The sequence below is a fragment of the Pleurodeles waltl genome, chromosome 6 (genome assembly GCF_031143425.1).
Source record: "Pleurodeles waltl isolate 20211129_DDA chromosome 6, aPleWal1.hap1.20221129, whole genome shotgun sequence".
NCBI classification, from domain to species: Eukaryota; Metazoa; Chordata; class Amphibia; order Caudata; family Salamandridae; genus Pleurodeles; species Pleurodeles waltl.
Genome location: NC_090445.1, coordinates 1503740019 through 1503760245, shown reverse-complemented (window position 1 = coordinate 1503760245; position 20227 = coordinate 1503740019). Strand labels below are relative to the sequence as shown.

Genomic DNA, 20227 nt, shown 5'->3' with positions numbered 1-20227 from the left:
CTCTGTTCTTCTGAAACCAATCCTACACTCCTTCTCTGGATAATTCCTGGAGCAAGGGAATAACGACCACATACATTCTACTTCCAATTATGTAGCATGACCTTCAGAGCACTAAGAATTCAACCAATTGCCTTATCCAAAAGCCACACTTTCTACTTCTCCAATGTTTTAGCACATCCTTCCCTGAAATTACAATATGGATCTTCACTGCCTTCGCCTGAGGTTTGCTCTATGTCAGATCTCCCATAATTTGGAAAAATACTTATGAATCACCTTTAATTATTACCACTCCTAGGAGAACATTTGTGAAAGTCTGCAGCTCCTCGAGTTCTTTCAGGCCTGGTCCTGTTGGATTTTAGTGTAAATACCAAATTGTAATGTCATTTTTGTCTCAATGTGTATTGTGCCTGCTATGAATCGCCCTCCCCTGCACCGTTCGCTTTCTGATCCATAACCCTTTCCAAATCTTTAAAAGCTTTTTTAATTTAGTTTGTCTTCACTGCTAACATCTGGTGTGAAGTGTAGGTCACAAGTCCACAGCAACGCGACTCAGCCTTCCATCCTTCTAATGTTGTTAAAATGTGTATATTTAAATTGGTAATGGCTGCATCTATTATTTAAAGTGTTTAGAAATGGATGAAGTGCTATATAAAAAAGAAGCTTTTGTTTTAGCTCAGTTTTCCCCGCTTCATTCTTATTTATATATATATTTCTATAAGTAAAGCTAGATTTTTTTTTTACTTCTATGAATATATACATACATAGAATATCTGTGGTTAATGAAGAAGAGCTGTGCATACGGGACTATTAACAATGTAATTTACAATAAAGCAGTATGTTTCCTTTACCAAGGTTTTGTAACTAAAAGCAAGTGCCTTGTTAGTGGGTAGGGATGAGTCCCAAGCATGTTTTTGGACAGTGCTGCTAACTAATTTGATTGAGCTCACTTTGAGACAATACTGGCTCACCTATTGATATGTAGCCTTTAAACACAAAGGCCGCTGGCTCCCTTTTTTTGCACAAACTCAACATAATGTATATCATTAATGTACATCTAGAATATGAACCCACAAGTCTGTATAGTGTCAGCAAGAAGACATAGGTGGAGGTAGACCAAAACCTGGGATAATGATGAGCACTGACAAACCGGTGGCTTGGGAAGCATCAGTGGTGTAAGTGAAATAGCTTGTGTTCTGTTCTCTAAAAGCAGGACATCAAATCTAGTGCTGCTCCCTGTGGGTCTTCCGGTATCTGCAGCCTGTTAACAGTATGTACTGCACCACCATGCTGATGACAGTGGTGAGGTCAGACACAGACTGAAGCTGAGCATAGTGCACCACAGTGCTGATGGCAGAGGTGAGGACCAAAGTACTAGGGCCAACGGAGTGCGCCACAGTGCTCCTAGCCGTGGTGAGGTCCAAAGTTCAAGTGCCAGTACAGGCAGAAGCTGAGTATAGTGCTCCACAGTGCTTCTAGCTGTCTTGAAGTCTAGGGCATTGATGCTGGCACAGGCAGAAGCTGAGTGCAGTGCTCTATTGTGCCGATGACAGCCAGGAAGTCCAAAGTACTAGTGCCGACAGAGTGCTCCACAGTGGTCCTAGCAGTGGTGAGGTTCTAAGTACTAGTATCAACAGAATCAGATGCTAAGTAGAGTGTTTCACAGTACTGAAGGTACTAGTGAGGTCCAACGAGCTGGAATTGGCACACACAGAAGCTGAATACAATGGTGAGATCCAAAGTTCTAGCACTGGTGTAGGTTGAAGCTGAGTACAGTGCACCATTGCCCTGATAGCTGTGAAGAGATGTAAAGGTCTAATGCCGGCATAGACAGAAGCTGACTATAGTGTTTCACAGTTCTAATAGGACAATTGAGATCCAAAGTACTGGTCCCGGCACAGAGAGAAACTGGGTACAGTGCTCTGAGGTGCTGAAGCGGAGATGTGGTCCAGTGCACCAACACAGGCATAAGCGGAGTACTCTACACTGTTGGCAGCTTTGAGGTCCAAAGTACTAAAGCCAGAAATATAGAGAAGCTCAGTACAGTGTTCCATGGTGCCGATAGCAATGGTGAGGTTCAAATCACTAGTGCCAACATAGAGGGAAACTGACTGAAGTGCTCCATAAGCAACGATGAGGTCTAAAGTACTAGCGCCAGCACAGACAGAAGCTCAGTATAGTGCCTCATAGTACTAATAGCCTTGATGAGGTCTGAGGTACGAGCGCCAGCACAGACAGAACCTGAGAGTCATGAGGTAGAAACATTTGCACAAAATAGGAATGGTCCCTGCTGTATCTCGTGCTCAATATGTTGATTTAAGTTGTTGTTGAACTTATTCTTTAACAGCCTTTGCTAAACTTTTGGAAAAGGAAGGTTGTTTAGTAATGTGCCTAAACATTCTGTCATCAAGTTGCTTTTATCGTTGGACTGTTGAAGCTTATGGTTTTAAGCATATTCTAGCATGGTCTCCAAGGGAGCCCTGGATCCATGACAGATTTTTGGCATAAACACTGAGTTCGAAATCAGGCACGTTTTGATAAATTGCTTGTACGTTTATTTTATGTGGATAACCTGAAATGTGGCCAGGATTTGGCCCTCTTGGACCTATGTCGGAATTGCCTCCACTATAAGGTAAACGTGAAGTGAATTGGATTATCATTGTTTCCCTCAGTAAGAATGTGACCTATTTTTCTGGCCTACAAACAAGAAAATGCAAACTGTATTTAGCTTCCCTCTATGTTGAGCAATAACTAAGCTCAAAGTGACAACCGGGCCTACAGGTGTTGTTCAACTTCGATATAATGTACCAAAAAGGGTAGATGGCAACAAAGTGATTGTGATTATAGAACCTAATTCATTCTAATGGAGGGTTGTGGACATCTGTTGTCACCTTCCAAGACCGCAGTTGACGCCGTAGGTGTCTAGGATAGCTTTCCAGAAGCTAAGTTAGAAGAGACATCATGGCGTCATGGGTGTGTACAGACCTGCTAACTTCGAACAATATTTACACTGTGAGATAGAAGGGCCATGGGAAGCTGGTGGTGCTTTATGTCGAGCAAAGGCTGACACCTTCTCCAAATTTACCTTAAAACACGGTCCTGGTGAATTTGTAAAACCCCTCATAAACATCGCCTACCTAAACCCTTCACAAACGAGCAGCAAACCCACGCTCTGCGAAGATTTCCAGCTCACCTTCAGTTGCACCATGTGGTATCAACTCTTAACCAGCAGAACGTTTGAAGAGAACTGAAATCGTGTGACCCAAACGGCGCGGTGTGGGTTGACCGGAAGGTACATAGCATCGCCGACCGTCCCCTGCCACCACGTGCTGGTTCCGGGGGTGCTCAAGGTGAAATACTATGACCTTTATCCTGTCTTCTCAGTTGGTCCAATCATAGGGATGCCTCATTGGTCGAGCTGCTCTGTGATTGGACCCTGCGGGAGAGAAAAGTGAGCAATCTGCCGAGTTAGTTATTGTCTCCGACGAGGGATTTGAGCTGCGCGCCCGCAGTGAAGTCTTTCAGCGCAGCAATTTACCTCATTTTCGTATTTTTGTCTTGGTGGTTATCTCTAAAACGCTGCATTAAGGGACCCATAAAAGTACTATGAACAAGGGCAGTTTGAGGCTCAGCGGGAAGCCACGGCAGTTTGGGAAGGACACACACGGATGCTGGATTGGCTTTCGAAGCTCGAAACGGATTACCACCTCGGCCCCTCCCAGAGACAAGGGAAAATACAGACACAAGAACTTCTCTGGTATAATATTCGCTTAAAAAGCAACAAACTCTGCAATGCAGTATTCGGGGGGAGGTTTGGGATCACTCGTCTGCGGTAGCCTGGAGAGACCGTGATATCAATAAAGCCGCTGCTGTTGCTGCGTTTATGATCAAATACTGGGTAACAGGAAGGGCGTGTGGGGGTGGTTGCTGGGTTTGTACGTGCACTACCGAAGCTCGAGGTAAGAGGCTCGGATCCAAGCTGGGCTGATTCACACTTTCATTTTTCTGTGGTAAAAAAAGTGAGTACATTGTGATGAGTAATAATATCCATTCTTTGTATATCAACACGCTTTCCAACTTGGGCCCTGATGCCACGTTTTTGGAATCCAGATGCTTTTCATCGCACAAGACAAATTATGATACCTTGAGGTACGTTACTTATTTGGCATTATAACTAGCACTTACTACGAGTTTCTGTGGAGTAACGTCAGTTTTAGTCCTGACCGCACCAAAATGTGCATGCTTTCGTAAATATTGCACAGCATTTCCCAGTTAAATGAAATTTAGCAAAGGGTGAGATATTTAAAATTCTGGTGACTGCCATCCAACTCATATTTCGGACCTTTTGGCAAACAGGGGATAACATGGGCCAGAAAACACCGATCCAGTCATAATCAGAGCCTAGGATGTTCTTTTGTACAGGGTTTTAAATACAATGGGTCAATCAATCAATCAATCAATCAATGTTATGGATAAATCACAGAAATAGCCACCTTAGGAGGAATGGAAAGAATGGTGCACTTAGCAAGATGGAAGGTAAAGAAGTACTGTCTGAAGTTTTTATTATTCCGGTGAATTTTAGAGAAGATTTACCTATGTCCACAGCATCACAGAGCTTTTCCCAGCAAGCATGGGCTATTTCCTCATGAGCACTAGCGATCTGTTTTCTTGCGAGTTACCTGTACACTGTCTTCCTCACAGCTTTGAAACTTGATGGATGTTGGTGATCTTTTCTTTCTCAAAACAAGTCACAAGGAACTTCAAAGCCCAGAATTCAATGTGAAAACCCATATTCAGAAAAATTATGAACTGTGGGTAGTAACCATTGTATTCACAAGAAATACGGTGAGTTTGTGAGAGAGAACCATTGTATCTTAGCAAAATTCTATAAAAGCTGGGAAGAGCATGGGTGGAAATAAATGTTATTGAAGTTCTGAAGCATGAGGGCAGAGAGGTATAGAGTAATCAAAACAGATGGTGGGAAATGAAATGAAAAGGGGTGGGGTGTCTTTTGGTGTTTACTCTTTCAACTGGGTGTGAAGTTTGTCCTAATACATGTCTGGACCAAATCTTGTAGGGATGTTCCTTTTGCCACAGTCTATTATTACCTGTCAGTTGTTCTTAATGTTCGACTCTTGGTTATCACTGATTTTTGTATCTTCCTATGTTTGAGCTCGATCATTCCTGGATGTATCCTTTTATTTGGCCAATCTAAGTTCTTGATTTTTGTTCTTTTGGGACATTTGATAGGTGTCTGATTTGGTGGTCTTGAATAAAACACAGACTTTTCTTTACATCTTGCATTCGTGGAAAAGTGTCTTTAGATCTTATGGTATTATTTCCCAGGATGAAGCGGACTAGAAGGATGGGATGAAACATCATAGGCTTTGAGCTGAGAGGAGGCAGGTGTGATTCAGAGGGATTTCTACTTGGAGTTTGTGTGCAGGTTATGTATAATGGGCGCTTCTGCAGTATGTGCACAATTATATTTCTTCTGAAAATGTGATATCAGGTGTTAAACTTTTCATCCTTGGCGTGGTCTCCCTTAACTTTTTGCCTCTGTCCCCCAGGTTGTTGATGTGTGTTGGACTCTGGTTTTACTGTTTTTGTTACACTGGGCACTTTACTATTGCTAATCAGTGCTAAAGTGCAAATGCTCCTTTACAAAATGTGTACGTAATTGGCTTATCCATGATTGGCATATTTGATTCACTAGTAAGTCCCTAGTACAGTGCACTAGAGGTGCCAGGGCCTATAAATCAAATCGCTGATGGAGGCTGGGATATCGCAACCCGTAATGTGTGGTTTTCGGATCATCATGCGGCTGGATTTCCGAAGCAAGCCCAGCTGGGCGTGTCACAACAACGCAAGGCCTGCCCGGACCTGAGGGTGCTGCCCGGATCGACGCATCTCTCTCCTGCGAAGAGAAGAAACGACACGCCTGACCCGACGAAAGGAGGAACGGCGCAAGGTCTCACTCGAGAGTGAAATCGATGCATCGCAAGTCTTTTTTGATGACCACTCACCTGTGCTGGGTTATTTTTGACACACCCAAGGTTCATTTTCACGCTAACAATGTTAGCGTGTGTTTTAAACTACATAAAGACTCTTTTTGCTTTTTAATTGATGACTTGTGTATTGTGGATTTTTGTCATTTTGGTCTTGTTTTGTTTAGATAAATATTCTCTATTTTTCTAAAGCTGTGTTGTGTCATTTTGTAGTGTTCTCGTTAAGTTACTGTGTGAGTTGATACAAATACTTTACACTTAGCACTCTGAAGTTAAGCCTACTCCTCTGCCAAGCGACCAGGAGGGTAAGCAAGGGTTAGCTGAGGGTGATTCTCTTTTACCCTGACTAGAGTGAGGGTTCTTGCTTGAACAGGGAGTAGTAACCTGACTGTCAACCAAAGACCCCATTTCTAACATTGGTGGCAACAGTGGGATTTGTACTTGTACTTGACATACATTGATTAAGTGTACACTACTGTTTTGAGTTCAGACCACTACGTGACCACACACTACTTGTCTTGTGATTCTTGTTTTTCTCTTTGGGACTGTTTTTGTTCTACATCCATTTTTTTCACTGATTCCTTGATTGACTTTCTTTGAAACTTCATTTGGGAACTTGTTTTCTCCCTTTGGAACTTTGCACTTGTTTGTGAATCTTCATCATGTCCCAAGCTGGAGATGCATCAGTTGGAGCTGACTTTGACCTCGAGAAATTGGAGAGTTATACCAAGGCTCAGTTGAAGCAGTTCTTTAAAAGTTTTCACTGTCCCATTAAGAGCTCATCCAGGAAGGACGAGCTGAAAAAGGCACTGAAGGCCTGGGTGACAGCCAAGAGCACTGAAGGGCACACAGAGGATGAGGGAGATGAGGAGGAGGAGGAGGAAGAGTGTTCCGTACACATTGGCATTGTGGGTGGGCCTGTTATGTCCATGGAGAAGGTCTCCAGGGCAGGTAGCAGTGTCTCGTGTCTCATCTAAGGGTCTGACACCTGAGGAGTTACAGGACAGACAGGCAGAAAGAGAGTACCAATTGGAGCAGAGAAGGCAGGCCATTGAGGAGAGGAAGTTAGCGATGGCTCGTGAGCTTAGCTTGAGATAGATGGATCATAGAAGCCAGTCCAGTAGAGATGGTGGCAGCAATCCTACAGTGCAGCCTGAGAGGAGGGTGCACATTCCTAAAGACCTTGTGAGGGATTACAAGAGGGAGGATGACATATACTTGTGGTTCAAGGGTTATGAGTCTACTCTCCACATGAATCTGGTCCCAGAACCTCATTGGGGGGGCGGGTCTGTGGAAGCACTTTGAGGTAGAGGAGAGGGATACACTGACAGCCTTTAGGGATGCCCAGAATCTCACCTACTCTAGCATGAAGGATGCCTTGCTTACAAGGTATGGTCTTACCCCTGAGCAGTACAAGGGTAACTTTAGGTCCTACAAGAAGAAGGAATCACAAACATGGTTGGAATGTGTTGATTCTTATTGCAGGTCGCTGGATGGTTGGGTGAAGGGCAGTAAGATAACTACGTATGATTGCTTGGTAGCACTGGTACAGTTTATGTTTTCCAGAGCTGCGCCAGCACCTGATTGACAGCAAGCTGACTGAACCCAGGAAGCTTGCGTAGGAAGCGGACCGCTGGGAGCACCAGGGTCCAAAAGAGGCATGGGGGGACCACGCCAAGAGTGGGCAGGGTCCCTCTCAGAAGAAAGGGGGGGTAAGGGTAAACAGGGGGAGTTCTCTAAAGGGCCCCAAACTGATTCCCAGGGTAAGGATTCCCAACACCCCCAGTGAAAAGAAACCATGGTCCCCCACGTAAGTGTTATGCATGTGACCAGGTGGGTCATGTGAGGGGAGACCCCAAGTGCCCCAAAAGTACACCAGCACCCACTGGTGCGCTGTCCCAGGGTTTGGCCAGTGTAGCACTTGGGGAGGAGTTGTTTTCAGGTGGGTGGGAACCAGCTGAGATGACCCTTGTCTCACTAGGGACAGAGAGATGGTCCAGAGAACCCTAGTGCCTGAAAAGACTAAGAAGTACAGGCAGTGGGTGACCATTAATGGACAGAGGGTGGGGCCTCTGAGAGACACAGGAGCCAGCATGACTACAGTGAGGAGTCAGCTGGTGTCTGAAGAGCAGATAGATCCCTGGGTACTTCACCAAGTAGTTGCAGTGGACAATTCAGAGCGCCTGTGCAGAGTGGCGCAGGTTCCCTTTGAAAGGGGGGGGAGGTCTCAGGTTCCTTGAAGGTAGCTGTGAGTCCAACCATGCCTGATGATTGTTTGCTAGGCAATGACCTGGAGGATTCCCCTTGGAAGGAGGTGGAACACAGGTCTCACTTGGAGATGTTGGGTCTGTCCCTGGGTGGGTATGCGTATCCACCCAGTCAGTGGCAGTCCGTCAGGGTAATCAAGAGCCCCTGGAGCCTGAAACAGTGGCACAGGGGACCGCCAAGAAGAGGAAGGGCAGGGGTCGCGGGAAACCAGCCCCAGAAGTTCACACGGTCCGGGAAGAGGCGGAACATGAGGGTGACGCTCTGGAGCCTACAGGGGAACAGGTGGCTGAACTGGGGGAGGTCCCTGAGCTGTCGCAGTGGCAGCAGGAAGGGGGGCCCACCAGGGAAGCATTCTGCGCAGCACAGAAGACATGCCCTACTTTGGAGGGTTTGCGGCAGCAGGCTGCAGACCAGGTGGCTGGTAAGGAGCCAGGATCACACCTGATCTATTGGGAGGATGATCTCCTGTATAGCGATCCTAAGGTCCCTAAGCCTGGGTCAGCCCGTGTGCTGGTGGTACCCCAGTGCTTCAGGGCCTTCTTACTGGGGTTGGCTCATGCTGTGCCTTTAGCTGGACATTTGGGGCAGGACAAGACCTTTGAGAGGCTTGTCACTCACTTTTACTGGTCCCTAATGTGCAGGCACTCAGATGCACATTGCAGGTCTTGTCAGACTTGCCAGGCAAGTGGCAAGAGTAGGAGGAAATGTAAGGCTCCCCTCCAACCTTTGCCTGTTGTCAGTACTCCCTTTCAGAGGGTAGGCATTGACATTATGGGGCCTCTGGATCCCAAGACAGCCATGGGCAACAGGTTTATTCTGGTCTTGGTGGACCATGCCACACGGTACCCAGAAGCCATTCCTTTGAGATCAATCACTTCTCCTGCGGTGGGTCGTGCTTAGATGGTTTTTTTTTTACCCGCATGGGGTTTGCCAAGGAAGTGGTGTCTGTTAAGGGTACCAACTTCATATCCACGGATATGAAGTCTCTGTGGAAGGAGTGCGGGGTAACCTACACCACCCCTTACCACCCCCAAAGTAATTATCTGGTTGAGGGATTCAACCGCACCTTAAAAGGCATGATCATGGGCTTGTCAGAGCCCTTGAGGCGGAAGTGGGATGTCCTCTTGCCATGCCTTCTGTTCGCCTACACGGAGGTGCCTCAAAAGGAACTTGGGTTTAGTCCCTTTGAGCTGATTTATGGCCACCCTGTGAGGGGACCTTTGAGTCTGGTTAAGGAAGCTTTGGAGAAAGCTCCTAGTAAACCCCCCCAGGATGTATTCAGTTACATGCTGACTTTGAGAAACCAGACTGCCCGCTTCAGGAGTCTCGCTCAAGAGAACCTGGAAGCAAGCCAGGAGAACATGAAACGCTGGTGTGACCAGCATGCCACTCTGGTCAAGTTTCAACCTGGACAGAAAGTGTGGGTGATGGCACCAGTGGAGCCTAGGGCACTCCTGGATAAGTGGACCTGGCCATTTGAGGTGGTGGAGTGCAAGAGCGGAGTCACCTACCTGGTGGACTTACGTCTCCAAGGAACCCTCTAAGGGTCCCGCATGTCAAACTCCTCAAACCTCACTTTGAGAAGCCTGAACTGTCCATGCTCCTTGCGACAGATGATGGGGTAGAAGAGGAGAGTGAGCCTCTTCCTGACCTCCTGTCTGCAGGACAAAAAGATGGGTCAGTGGAGGGAGTGATCCTCTCCCCCTTCCTGACTGAGGAGCAGCAGGGTGACTTTCGCCACATGTTGGGACAGTTTTCCTCACTGTTTTCCCTGATCCCAGGAGTCACACACTTGTGCACACATGATGTGGACACTGGGGAAAGTACACCTATTAAACAGAAGGTTTACAGGGTGACTGATAGGGTCAGGGCATGCATTAAGGATGAGGTATCCAAAATGCTTACCCTAGGGGTTAATGAGCACTCTAGCAGTCCTTGGGCTAGCTCAGTGGTATTGGTCCCAAAGGCTGCTGCACCTGGTGCCACTCCAGAACTCAGGTTCTGTGTGGACTACCGGGGACTCAATGCGGTCAGCAAGACTGACGCACACCCTATCCCCCGAGCTGATGAGCTCATTGACAGGTTGGGAGCTGCAGGTACCTCAGTACGTTTGATTTAACATCTAGGTACTGGCAGATTGCCTTAACTGAGGGGGCCAAGGAGTGGTCAGCATTCTCTACCCCAGATGGACACTTTCAATTTAAAGTGATGCCATTTGGGATGAAGAATGCCCCTGCCACCTTTCAGAGGTTGGTCAACCAGATGTTGGCTGGGCTGGATGAGTTCAGTGCCGCCTACCTGGATGACATTGCTGTGTTTAGTTCCACATGGGAGGAACACCTGCAACACCTTTGGAGAGTGTTAGAGGCCCTGCAGAAGGCAGGCCTCACTATTAAGGCCAGCAAGTGCCAAACAGGGCAGGGTTCTGTGGTGTACTTAGGACACCAGGTGGGGAATGGCCAGGTGGCACCCCACAGCCTAAGATTGACACAATTCTGGCTTGGGAGCCTCCCAAGACCCAGACTGAAGTGAGAGCCTTTTTAGGTCTCACAGGATATTACAGGAGGTTTGTTAAGGGATATGGTACCATTGTTACCCCCTTAACCGAGTTGACTTCTAAGAAGCAACCCAGGGAAGTGATCTGGACAGAGGCTTGCCAGAGCGCTTTTGATGCCCTGAAAGCTGCCATCTGCACAGCACCTGTGCTGAAGGCACCTGACTACCCCAAAGAGTTTGTTGTGCAAACAGATGCCTCAGAGCATGGTATATCCGGCGATAGATCTTTCTCCTACCTCGCTGCCAAAACCTGAAACTCCCTCCCTTCTGACCTAAGACAGATCCAGGACCTGCTGACCTTCAGAAGATACCTCAAGCCTTGGCTCTTCGAGCAGTACAGCACCCCTCCCTCCCCCCCCAGCGCCTTGAAACCCTCACAGGTAAGTAGTGCGCTTTAGAAATATTCTGATTGATTGATTGATATTGGAGCAGTACTCTCACAGGGAACGTAGGTGGAGTGCCATAGAACGTGAAGCATTTGCTGTGGTCTGGGCACTGAAGAAGCCAATACCCTACTTGTTTGGGATTCACTTCTAAGTTCAGACCGACCACAGTCTCCACAGATGGTTAATGCAGATGAGGGGTGAGAATCCAAAACTATTGAGGTGGTCCATTTCCCTACAGGGGATGGACTTTACAGTGGTACACCGTTCTAGTAAAGAGCACGCCAATGCTGATGGTCTGTCCAGCTTTTTCTGCCTTAGTGATCTGAACTCCCATGAGGTTGGGTTGTTGCTCCCCACTTTCAACTGGAGGGGACATGTGTTAGACTTTTCATCCTTGGCCTGGTCTCCCTTAACTTTTTGCCACTGTTCCCCTAGGTTGTTGATGTGTGCTGGACTCTGATTTTACTGTTTTTGTTACTCTGGGCACTTTACCACTGCTAACCAGTGCTGAAGTGCAAGTGCTCCTTTACAAAATGTGTATGTAACTGGCTTATCCATGATTGGCATATTTGATTCACTAGTAAGTCCCTAGTTAAATGCATTTGAGTTGCCAGGGCCTGTAAATCAAATGGTACTAGTGGGCCTGCAGCACTGGTTGTGCCACCCACATAAGTAGCTCTGTAATCATGTCTCAGACCTGCCATTGCAGTGTCTGTGTGTGCAGTTTAACTGTAAATTCGACTTGGCAAGTGTACCCACTTGCTAGGCCTAAACCTTCCCTTTTCTTACATGTCAGACACCCATAAGGTAGGCCCTAGGTAGCCCCAAGGACAGGGTGCAGTGTGTGGTTAATCTTTGGGAGCGTATGGACATCTGGAGTTTGGGGTCTCTGAGCTCACATTTTAAAAATACATCTTTTAGTAAAGTTGATTTTAAGATTGTGTGTTTGAAAATGCCACTTTTAAGCATTTTCTTGCTTATACCATTTCTGTGACTCCACCTGTTGGTGGATTCCCTGTCTGGGTCAGTTTGACAGTTGGGCTGGTTGCCCCTCACACTAGACAGTGACACAAAGGGAGCTGAGGTGTAGCCTGCATATCCCGATGAGCCATCTGTGCTAGGAGGGAGGGGAGGAGTGATCACTCACACCTGAAAGGGCTGTGCCTGTCCTCCCACAATGCAGCCTCCAACCCCCTGGTGTGTGTCTGGGGCCTGGCCTGGGAAAGGCAGGATTTCACATTCAAAAGAGACTTGACTATGAAGTAGGCCTACTTCAAAGGAGAAAATGGGTATAAAAAGGGCACCCAAAACCACAGACTTTAGAAATACTACTGGAAACAAGAGGAACCTCTGCCTGGAGAAGAGCTGAAAAGCTGAGGAAGAAGAGCTGCCCTGCCTGTGACTGTGCTTTGAGGAGCTATCCTGTAGTTGCTGCTTCTGCCAGAGTAAGAGGACAAAGACTGGACTTTATGTGCCTTCCATCTTGAGAAGAACTCTCCAAGGGCTTGATTTAGAGATTGCCTCCTGTTGGTTGAAGTCTCGGGGACAGCAAGGACTTCTCTCTGCCAGCACCTGGAGTCTCTGGAGAGACTCCTACTCTGCCCTGTGGTGCCCATCCAGTTCCTGGGACCCTGAAAGGAGAAGCTGGCAGCCCAAGCGTGAGAAATCCACGCACAGAGCGGGTAAAAGATTGATGCAACTCTGATCTCTGCTGAAGAAACGACGCGCCACCGGCTTCGCGGCTGAAAATCGACGCTCGCCGGAAATGCAACTGAAGTATCGACGCACGGAGCAGGAGAAACGACGCGCAGCATCGCTGACGAAGGCTGGGAGATCGCAACCCGCGATGCGTGGTTTTCGGATCATCGTGCGGCTGGATTTCCGACACAAGCCCAGCTGGGCGTGTAACAACAACGCAAGGCCTGCCCGGACCCGAGGGTGCTGACTGGATTGACGCATCACTCTCCTGCGAAGAGAAGAAAAGACGCGCCCTGACCCGACAAAAGGAGGAACGATGCAAGGTCTGGCTCGAGAATGAAATCGACGCATCGAAAGCCTTTTTTGATGCACACTCGCCTGTACTGGGTTAGTTTTGACGCACCCAAGGTACATTTTCATGCTAACAGTGTTAGTGTGTGTTTTAAACTACATAAAGACTCTTTTGGCTTTTTAATTGATAACTTGACTTGTGTATTGTGGATTTTTGTCGTTTTGGTCTTGTTTTGTTTAGATAAATATTCTCTATTTTTCTAAACCTGTGCTGTGTCATTGTGTAGTATTCTCATTAAGTTACAGTGTATGTTGGTACAAATACTTTACACCTAGCACTCTAAAGTTAAGCCTACTGCTCTGCCAAGCTGCCAAGGGAGTAAGCAGGGGTTAGCTGAGGGTGATTCTCTTTTACCCTGACTAGAGTGAGGGTCCTTGTTTGAACAGGGGTAACTTGACTGTCAACCAAAGACCCCATTTCTAACATCAGGCAACAGTTTAGGAGCTTATTTTAAAGATGCTGATCTTTCTTGGGACTTGGAATGCATCTCAGGCCTTTACTCAGCGCCTTGACATTGCAGGCACCCTTCTGCTAGAAGCAGTCTATATGTGATCCTTTTGGATAGGCATGCTGTGTACTTGGTCTCAGAACAAAAACCTTCTTGATTCTCCGGAGTAGCTTTGTCAGAAGTCAAGATTTACCTCTTGAGAGGTGCTGTGAAAATTGATTTAGAAACACTATAACACAGTTATTACTTATGAGGTGTGTATGAATATCCAGTTAGTGCTACTATTTAAAAAATAAAATGGGATAAAGTACCCCCTTCTTTACATTATAAGGATATTGCAAGTCACTGAGGAGTTCCATGACTATATGAAGAATAAGGCTGAAGCCTGAGATCGTTATAAGGTCATGAAATTCTGAGCTTTACTTTATTCCTTATTATACCTAGCCACACTATCCTTTCCTCATAAGATGATTAAATCTTTGGCATACTGCTCTTTCATGTGAAAGTGATAGGACATTTGTAAACACGAAAAATAGTGCAAAATTGAATAGAACAAAGAGCAGTTACATATTTGATGAAAAAGGATATTGGAATCAGATTAGTATGAGTCAGATCTAAAAAACACTATAACTCAGAATGTGTAGAAACATGCAGAGATTTTCTATCTTTCCTATAGTTACATAAAGCACTGAAGAATAAACATATTGTCATAAATATAGCCCTTCTGCTTATGACTGTTCATTTATAAAAACAGAGCAGAAGCAACACCACGGTTTCCTTTTCTTAATTTAAACCGTAGGTTTACTTATGTTTAGTGTCCTATCTTTTTTCTTGGCAGCCGACTCTGGTAGCAACATATCAGAATTCCACCGCTATAAGTTATTACAGTTGAGTGGCTTAGTGATTTCTTGATTACAGGCTGGTAGGTGCATCACAAGTCGCCTGTAATAAGTAAACTGCAGTCACGCATTTATAAAGGAAATGCAGGCTTCCATGTATTACAACATTCTAATATGCACTCAAAGATTATTTATAGTGCAACCTCTCTCTTTCCATCCATACCTTCGGTCTCCTTCTCACCTCTCTTCTCCCTCTCTGATCACTTTCTCGTGACCTCCCCCCTCCTCCTCCCTCTCTGAAAACCTCCCTGTGCTGCAACAATTAACTTCGGGGAGCTAGGGCAAGTGACAGAAGCATTAGGAGCATCCCTGGGATTTCACAACTGACCTCAAAGGGTTCCAGTCCACTAGAGAAACGCCAGGTGGAATAATAAGCCTGTCTGATCCTGCCTGGCTATGCACCTATCCATGATCCAAATTCCATCGGGGTGAGGGGCGTGGGGAGAATACCGGCATCTGCAATGCCGGTATTCTTGGGGCTCCTTCATCCTTCACAAAAAGCAGGGCACTGTGAGGGATTCCTTCCCAATCTTAGCCTGTCCCTTTGCCTATATTAGTTTGGGGTGGGGGCAGCAGGTCTGTTCAATACCAGGTGTTTACACTTGGCCCACTGGGACATGTTCACGATGCTCATAGCCTCGCCATTGCAAGCTGCACTAGGGACCTGCATGAACCATGGCGGCATATGCGGAGCCAGTTGCTTCTACTGGGTTCTGCCTCCGGCACCTATTATGTGAACATAGAGTCTATTCAGCTTGTTTTGTGTGCTATATAAAAGATTAATATTATTCATTTTATCCTTTGAAGGGGCAGAATTTTTGAGACTTCAGTGCTAGGATGCATGGTAGCATCTTCTTATCTGTTTGCTTTAACATTGAATACAAAATTAAATAAAAAGTGTGCTGGATCACAAATATTTTCCAAGAACACAAAGCGGGCTTTAATAGCTATCATCTATTCTAAACACCGTAACAGTGGCAGCTCCAGTGGAAACGCAAGCTAAGGCCTTCTGAGGGAAATCCATCATATGCAGGTGCTCTCGAATCCGGCGTTTCTGCATCCTTTGGGGGCAGTGTTATTAATTGAAGGCATCTTACAGAAAGAACACCTGTTGGTAAATTGACATATCGTCTGCTCTTTCTCCCGCTCAAGAATCATGGCGGACAGCCACTGGCCTATTAAGAAATAGACTGAGGTGCAGAGACAGTCCATTGTCTTATGTGAGGCTGTGCCAGAAGGTTGACAGCTGAAACCGATGCAAGTCCTAATTCAGGCAAAGGTGCCCCAGCCTCGCATTGTTCTGAAATTAAAAAAGTAGTCAGTGATTTCCCTTCATTAATAATAAGCAACTGAGACATTGGTGGTACTTAAAGCTCAAAACTGATGGCCAACTTGTGGAACTTGTTCCTGAAAGATTAATGATCATCAATGACCACCTTGAATCCTAAAATGCCACGCAGATCTTGTGGTTCCAAAACATATGTCCTACTCAGGAACAGGTTAAACTAGACAAGGAGGGTATAGATGTGGAAGCCCAATGCTCTCTATTCACCCCTCAACGCTGCACTCCATGCATGTCTGAAACTATGAGTCCTCTTAGATACGAATAGAGCACCACTCTGAAACTCAGTCCACAATACACGTCCACAATCTAAGATCATAAAGAACAACCTTTGGCGAAGCCAATAGTTATCACCTATGAGAGAGTTATTGGAGTTGTCATTGTTCTTTAGCATGGCTGAAAGTGTTAAAAAAAAACAGCACTATGATGCTTCCAGCGTCTGCTGTGCCATACAACTTTTTGTTACTGGTGAGACTCGAGGTAACAGGCAGGGAGAACGTGTTGGGTCAGGGCAACACAGACCACCGATGGGAGGAGAAAGTGCTATGACTTGACCAGCATTTGCCACTGCATTTTGCAGTTTTGTATTTCTACAGGGTGGGGGCAACACGGAGTGAGGGAGGGTGAATTGTGAGGGCAGCAAGGGCAATGGTGGGTTGCAAGGAGGGTGTGGGAGCAAGCACAGAGACAACAGATGGCGTGGGAAAGCTGAAGGACAATGGAGGGTGTGAGGGTTTGAGGCAAACAACAACAGAAGGTGAAAGGGAGGACTGTGACAACAACGGAAGGAGGGTGAGAGGGCTGGGGCAAACAACAATGCAAGAAGGGTGGAAAGGTCTGAGGCAAGCAACAATGGAAGGAGGGTGGGAGGGGTGGGCACAAGCAAAAATGGGATGAGGGAGGGAGGGGTTGGGGCAAGAAGCTGTGGCAGGAGGTAGGGTAGTTGGGAACACGCAATAACACAAGCAACAATGGAAGGAGGGAGGCAGATGGGGGCAAGCAACACAGATGAAGGAGACATGCTAGAACATGGAGGGGAACAAGTATATGAGGGAGCCAGCTGAAAAAGGTCCACTCCGATAGAGTGTTTAAACACAATGCAAAAAGTGGCACCTAAAAATATGAGCAGTTGAAAGAGATAAATAATGTGTCCTTGCTCCAGGGGAGAGATAACCGCATGAAGAAAAAGGAAGCTTGCAGCAGGGACCAAGAAGAAGCATGCAAATGAGAGTGACAATGAAACCAACCAATGGTAAGGGGGTGGTTTCTAAGCCCACTGTTAAAAAACAAAAGGCGTTGAAGTGTGTGGGTGAGACCGAACGAAATAGGAAATCCTCTTATGTGTGCCCAACCAATAGAATATATATATATATATATATATATATATATATATATATATATATATATATATATATATATATGTGAGTTGGGGTGGGTAACGATATATATATATATATATATATATATATATCATTATGCACAACTCTATTAGACCTCTCAGCTTCACTCCATGCTTAAGTAGAGTGACAGTTTTGAAGAGACACAAAGCCCATCAAGGCCTCAGGTGAGACAGCCAACTCTTACCACCTATATTATTCTACTAACCCATTCTATACCAACCATGCATTACAAACCGAGTAGCCCTGTACAAGACCACTTTGAATACCTTTGTGGTCTCAACAGATATGTGCAGTCTAGTGGGGTGTCAGACCATCATTTTCAGAATATCGTCCATCATAAATATTGCATTGAAAATATCGTCTATAGAAATATTGCGCCGTAGGAGTTAATAATAGAAATCTACACATAATGGGACAATATTGTTTTAAACAAAATGTAGGAAACAGTATTTACATCACGATATTTCTGTATTCGCCATTCTGCCCTACAACCTGATCTGCCATACGAATGATGTAATACAAAAAAACGATACAGAACTGAGTATTAGTATTGAATATACAATAATAAGTGGTATTAGAAGTGAACAAAGAAGACAATGTTTGAAAGCGAGTTAAAGAATAATGAGAAACAGGAAGAGAGCTCGCTCTTGTTCAGCTGCTTTGCCTGGTCCTTCGCCTCAGGTCTCTAGGGACCAAGGCTCCGTGCGCTATTCCTATCCTGCTGGAGTAATGAGCGTGAAAATGTTCTACTTATTAAAATGCATAGCAGATGTTTTGGTTGGCCACCAGAAATGCCGCAGCGAAAATGTGCTGCTCATCCCTACTGGTGACTGCTGTATTTGACTTAATGTGTCGATTATAACAATGGCTTTCTCTTCCTGAAATCCTTTGTGTTGTCCTATCACAAGCTGTTGTGATCTCTCTACAAGTCAGCATCACACAACTTTCGCTGCTCTGGGATTTAATCTTATAACTCACTAGTATCGGTGGAACAGTCAAATTGCTTCAAAGAAAGCAACCAACACTACAATTACCATAATTCATTAAGTTGTTAAATAAAAGACCAGAACTGAGATCAAGCTGTCTTGATGAAATGGAGAAAGGTGGCAGGCAACCTTAATGCACAGGTTCCATGTCACTGCAAACTTGCATTTCGCAATCTCTTTCTCTCATTTGCAGAAATCCTCACATTTTATGGGAAGTACTTGCAATTTCATTCAGATCGTCAGCCATCAGAGGTATTTGTAAAGGCCCCCAACTGTATACAGCAGCTCATCAGTGCAGTAACTGTCAAACCTAAGAGACCGGGACATTACAAACTAGAACTCAGAGTGGGCCTGGCCTAAACGTCGATCAGGACGTAATCGTAGGTCTGGTTTTACATATAAGTATATGGGCTGTTTTTAGGCTCTTTATGGGCCTGTTTTCTGTTTGTTTGTGGACTGGTTGTACTATTGATTTATCTTATAATACAGCAAACATTGCCTTCAGCAAGCATAAATGCATGCAATCTCCCATACCGTGCAACCCATACAGCTTGTCTTTATACGTTTAAAAAGACCCTGATTTGCGAATATAGGTTACATTTTTAGCTATCTGACTTGCTAGTGAAGGCCACTTTCAATTTGGGGCCTGTGCCCATTTTCTGTCACAGTGCAACCCTGCTAGAGTTGCAATATTCTAGTCAGTGTTTGCTATCGAACTTTGTACAGGTTCTATGTTTCATCTACTCAAGTAAGAGGTGTTAACTAGGGTTTCATTAAAAGTTGCCCAGAGCGTTGTCCCTGGGTGCGGGGCGGTACTGCTCGGGGCAACTGCTTAGGTGAATCCACCGATGACTCTGGGGCCTGAGCAGGGGTGAAAACAGGATGGGAGCAGGTAACCCTCCCCATCATTGCCCTGCCCTTCTGTGCCTTCACTAAGCCCCTACTTGTAGCACTCCACACCTGCTGAAAGTAGGCGGCAAAATGCAGCCATAGAGGGTTCTTATTGGACCTGGAACTGATGACGGCATGCTAAAAATGACCTGGTATTCTCGGTCAATAGGCTGTTCCTCATTCTGAGCTCAATAACATGTAATTCCTGTTATTTGGGGTGGAGCTACTGACTGGAATCAAAGATTCTGGCCTGTGGTATCTCAGCAACAAATGACGGGCTACTGGAAATGAGAGCACCCAGTGATATATTTTTGTTTTCTGGTACTTTTAGTGTACCATGCAGTGTCATCTTAAGTATTTTTTGGGGGCTCAGGGCAAAACATATTTTGGGGGCCTCTGCACAGAATAAATCTGAATCTTATTACCCATTTCGCTAATTTAAGGCAGCGTGATGCCAAACAATACTACGTAATACTTAGAGCAGTAGAATAGACAGGGGTCAAATTCACTTTCCTAAGGAGCCCCTTGGAAGATGGGGGCCCAGGGCAAATGATCACTTCACTCATGCCTTAAAATGTATCTGGTAGCTAGGCCACAAATTTCTGCAGGCCACTCCTCTTTAAAAAACTCTCCGGTTCTACTTTGTTTTCAGTTCCATTTCAGTAAATAAAAAAACGGGGGCCACGTCATTTCCTTGGTGCATGTACGTGTGATGACATACATGCATACCTCATGATGCATGCACGCGCCTACAAAATTACACGCCCACTGCTGGCCACATCAAAGTGTCTTTTATTCTTTTTTTCATTCTGGTCATGCTGCACAGCATTGGCAAGAAATGTTTTTTGTTGTTGCTGTACTCCTCCCCAAAGGGCTTTACTAATGGTTGTTAAATCTGCATCTCTGCGAGGTCAGAGGAAGTTCTCTCACAGACACCTTGAAACAAGAATGTAGTGGTGTGTTTAAAAGCACAGTTAGCAATGAAATGGAACAGAG

At 45.6% G+C, this 20227-nt stretch overlaps 1 protein-coding gene across 1 annotated transcript in view; it reads left to right on the top strand.

Annotated features, from left to right (window-relative positions):
- The window catches only part of PLCH2 (phospholipase C eta 2), a 1343524-nt gene that overhangs the window by 253528 nt on the left and 1069769 nt on the right, over window positions 1–20227 (top strand). The window lies entirely within an intron of this gene.